This window comes from Euphorbia lathyris, chromosome 2, assembly GCF_963576675.1.
Source record: "Euphorbia lathyris chromosome 2, ddEupLath1.1, whole genome shotgun sequence".
NCBI lineage: Eukaryota > Viridiplantae > Streptophyta > Magnoliopsida > Malpighiales > Euphorbiaceae > Euphorbia > Euphorbia lathyris.
Window position 1 is genome coordinate 58,971,867 of NC_088911.1, and position 5,165 is coordinate 58,977,031.

General features: G+C 35.2%; 1 non-coding gene across 1 annotated transcript; it reads left to right on the forward strand.

Moving 5' to 3' along the window:
* Positions 1-4,773: 4,773 nt before the first annotated feature.
* LOC136221216 (small nucleolar RNA R71) lies at positions 4,774-4,880 on the forward strand. The gene has a single exon (XR_010684995.1). It is a non-coding gene; the product is annotated as a small nucleolar RNA R71 (small nucleolar RNA).
* The last annotated feature ends 285 nt before the right edge of the window (positions 4,881-5,165 follow it).

The following is a 5,165-nucleotide window of genomic DNA, read 5'->3' on the forward strand; positions in this document are numbered from 1 at the left end:
ATAAAGTAATCTAACCATAAAAATGGCATTTTGAAATAAAATAAAATAAAATAAATAAAATAAAATAAAATAAAATAAACAAAAACATAAGAAAAACAAAATAAACTGTGCAAGAAAAACTGAGTAATTTATACGTCAGATAATCTCGTTACGAACGGAATTTCAATTTGTGAAATATTTTCGTAATAGATTTTACATCGATTACCATTAACTTTGAATCGAACTCCGTTAGGACCTTCTAGTTCCAAAGAACCATAATCGAATGTTTTGACGACTAAATATGGTCCTGACCATCTGGACTTAAGTTTTCCTGGAAATAAACGAAGTCGTGAATTAAATAACAGCACTTTATCCCCAACATTAAAGTGTTTAACTCTAATTTTGGCATCGTGCCATTTTTTCACTTTTTCTTTATAAATCTTTGCATTTTCATAAGATAGATGACGCAACTCATCTAACTCATTTAAATTGAGCAAACGTTTCTTACCTGCTTGATGTAAGTCAAAGTTAAGTTCTCTAATAGCCCAATATGCTTTATGTTCTAATTCGACTGGCAAATGACATGCCTTACCATACACTAAACGGTACGGAGTCATTCCTATTGGTGTTTTAAACGTAGTATGGTATGCCCATAACGCATTATTAAGTTTAGAAGACCAATCTTTTCTAGAAGATGAGACCGTTTTCTCGAGAATCCATTTGAGTTCTCTGTTTGATATCTCTGCCTGACCATTTGACTGAGGATGGTACGGCATTGATACGCGGTGGCGTACTCCATATTTTTTCATAAGCGTTTCAAAACTCTTGTTTATAAAATGAGCACCACCATCACTAACGATAACTCTTGGGCAACCAAATCTACAAAATATATCGTCAAGAAAATTAACGACAACCTTAGAATCACTCGTCGGGGTTGCAATTGCTTCAACCCACTTTGAAACATAATCAACAGCAACTAATATGTAAGTTTTACCATTGGAAGGGGGAAAAGGTCCCATGAAATCTATTCCCCACATATCGAAGACTTCAACTTCTAATACGGTTGTGAGGGGCATCTCATCTTTCCTTCCTAGATTTCCTGTTCTTTGGCACTTATCACAACGAGTAATAAATGAACGGACATCTTTAAACATCGTAGGCCAAAAGAAACCACTTTCAAATATTCTAGCTGCTGTCTTGTTAACTCCATTATGTCCTCCATAAGAGCTAGAATGACATTCTGACATTATGGATTCAAATTCATTTTCACCAACGCATCTCCTAATTATCCCGTCATCACAAGTCTTGAACAAAAAGGGATCTTCCCAAAAGTATTGTTTAATATCGAAGAAAAATTTCTTCCTTTGGTGGGAATTTAATCCTTCCGGAACAATATTGGCTGCGAGGTAATTAGCAATATCTGCATACCAAGGTGATATAAAACTTTTCATTTGATAGAGATGTTCATCAGGGAAATCATCTCGTATACCGATAGTTTCACCTATAGGACCATTTTCATCTTCAAGTCTCGATAGATGATCGGCGACAAGGTTTTCAACTCCCTTTTTGTCTTTAATTTCTATATCAAATTCTTGCAACAATAAAACCCATGTAATTAGACGTGGTTTTGCATCCTTTTTAGCAAATAAATATCTTAATGCTGCATGATCAGTATAAATAATAACTTTCGAACCTAACAAGTATGACCTAAACTTGTCACATGCAAAAACTACGGCTAACATTTCTTTTTCTGTTGTGGTGTAGTTTAATTGTGCACCAGACAGTGTGTGACTTGCATAATAAATGACATGAAGTTTCTTATCCTTCCTTTGACCTAAAACACATCTGACAGCTAAATCACTTGCATCACACATGATTTCAAAGGGTAAATCTCAATCGGGTTTAGCAATAATAGGTGCACTGACTAAAGCAGTTTTCAATGTTTCGAAAGCTTTAACGCATTCTTCATTAAAATCAAAGGTTGAATCTTTCATGAGTAAATTATTAAGTGGTTTGGAAATTACAGAAAAATTCCTAATAAATCTTCTGTAAAAACCAGCATGTCCTAAGAATGATCTTACTCCCTTTACAGTAGTTTGAGGGGGTAATTTCTCTATTACTAAGGTTTTTGCTCTATCTACTTCTAATCCTTTTTCAGAGATTTTGTGACCTAAAACAATTCCTTCGTCAACCATGAAATGACATTTTTCCCAGTTTAATACCAAATTTGTTTCTTCACACCTAGACAGAACTTTATCCAAGTTTTCTAGGCATGAATCAAAAGAATCTCCATAAACTGAAAAATCGTCCATAAAAACTTCCATGATATCTTCAATGAAATCATTAAAAATCGCAGTCATACAATGTTGAAATGTTGCAGGTGCGTTACATAGACCAAAAGGCATTCTTCTATATGTAAATGTTCCGTAAGGACATGTGAAAGTTGTTTTATCTTGGTCATCCGGGTAAATGTATATTTGAAAGAATCCGGAGTAACCATCAAGAAAACAGTAGAAAGCATGACCAGCTATCCTTTCGATCATTTGATCAATGAAAGGAAGAGGAAAATGATCTTTCCTAGTTTCTTTATTTAAATTTCTATAATCTATACAAACCCTCCAACCAGTGGTGGTTCGCATAGGTATTAATTCACCTTCTTCATTCCTTACAACTGTTATGCCTCCCTTTTTAGGTACACAATGGATTGGACTAACCCATTCACTATCCGAGATAGGGTAGATGATTCCATTGTCCAGAAGTTTAGTAATCTCATTTTTTACTACTTCTTTCATGTTCGGATTTAGGCGTCTTTGCCTATCCGCTTTAGGTGGCTTATCTTCTTCTAAGTGAATTCTATGCATTACAATACTTGGATTAATACCTTTTAAGTCTGAAATTTGCCAACCCATACTTCCTATCCTATTTCTAACAACTTCTTTCAATTTCTCTTCTTGAACTTGTGTCAACTTGTTAGAGATAATTATAGGTAGAGAATCGCCTTCGCCTAAGAAAGCGTACCTCAAATGACCTGGTAATTCCTTAAGTTCTAATTTAGGTGGAACTATAATCGAAGGCGGAACTGGTCCATCTTCTCGAATCAAAGGTTCTGGGTCCTTATCTTCTAGTTCCTCACTCATTATAGGTTCTATTATTTCTTCTTTCTGAACAATGTCATTTACACATTCTTCAATTAAATCAAGTTTCATACAAGCGAAATCCTCCATAGGATATTTCATCGCTTGATTCATGTCAAACTCAATCTTATCATCTCCTATTCGTAAAACTACTTTCCCTTCCGACACATCAACTAGAGCACGTCCCGTGTTCATGAACGGTCTACCAAAGATTAGCGGACAATTTACATCATAAGCAAAATCTAAAATAACGAAATCGGTAGGAAAAATAAATTTGTCAACTTTAACTAAAACATCCTCAATTATACCGTATGGTCTTTTAGTGGTTTGATCCGCTAATTGTAAAACCATGTTGGTACGTTTGATGTCTTCTTCTAAACCTAACTTATTAAATATAGATAATGGCATCAAGTTAATGCTTGCTCCTAAATCACAAAGACAACTGGGGAATTCTATATCTCCCAATTTACACGGAATGGTAAAACATCCGGGATCTTTGAGTTTTGTGGGAAAATTGCTTGACACAATCGAACTGCAATCTTCAGTTAGTGAAATGGATGAAATTCCTTCCCAACTGATTTTCTTTGAAATTAAATCTTTGAGGAATTTACCATAATTGGGAATTTGCGTAATCGCATCCATAAACGTTAAATTAATATGCAAATTCTTAAGTTTGTCTAAAAATGTTAAAAGTTGTTTATCATAGTCCTTGTTGCGGACTTTGTGTGGAAAAGGTGGTTTGGGTACAAAAGTTTTTGTACTAGAGTCAATCGGTGCATCTTTTTGATTTAACGTATCTTCTTTGGGCTTTGGTAAATCAGTTCCAGGTAAAGTCGAATTTCCGGGCATTTCCGGACCTAAGTAATTTTTCCCTGAACGAAGAGTGATAGCCTTAACATGCTCTTTTGGATTTTCTTCCGTATGGCTTGGAAGACTTCCCTCTTTGAGGGATGGAATCGATTTAGCGAGTTGTCCAATTTGAATCTCCAAATTATGGATGCTAGATGATTGGTTTTTAATAAGCTGATCGAATTTATTCTCGATCCGTTTAAAACCATCGTCGTGATTACTTATTTTTCCGCTCATCGCATCAATGAATTTGTCGATTTTAGAAGATAAGGTGCTAATCGTATCTCTTGATTGATTTTGATAATTAGTAGTACGATTTTGATTAGCATTAACATTATTATTGTTATTATCTCTCCAGTTAAAGTTAGGATGATTTCTCCATCCAGGATTATATGTATTGGAATAAGGATTATTAGTTTGGTTTTGCCCTTGGACAAAATTTACCTGTTCAATTTCACTCATACCTTCGTAATCCACATCCGTTCGGATTGGTTGACCATTAGGATCACACGGTGCCATAAACCTATCAATTTTGTACGACAAGGCAGAAAATTGGGCTTGCAACATCGCTACTGGATCAAGATTCACTATACCTTTAACTGATGATGTTGTTGAGGATGATGGTTTCGCTGATGGTAGGTGTCCACGTTCCGCGGGCCACATACTGCTGTTGATTGCCATTTCCTCCAAAAGTTCTCTTGCTTGGGCAGATGTTTTCTTCATGAATAACCCTCCAGACATAGCGTCCAATGAACCTCTAGTTGTAGGATTTAGTCCATTGTAAAATGTTTGCATTAAAAGTTCAGCGGGCAATTGGTGGTGTGGGCATAAACGTTGAAGTTCTTTAAAACGTTCCCAAACCTCATAAAGAGTTTCATTATCGTTTTGAGAAAAAGATGTTAACTCTTTAATGACTCTTGCGGTTTTTGCTAAAGGGAAAATTTTTGATAAAAATGTTTAGGCTAATTGCTCCCAAGTCTCAATTGATGCGGTTGGCATAGAAGTTAACCATTCTTTGGCTCGATCCTTCAAAGTAAAAGGAAAAAGGCAAAGTTTGATTGCTTCCGCAGTCACATTTGGTATTTTAAAAGTGTCACAAATTTCTAAGAAATTTGTCAAATGGGTATTAGGATTTTCGTTAGGTAACCCGTAAAACGTTACATTATTTTGCAACATGTTAAACAACGCAGGCTTAATTTCAAA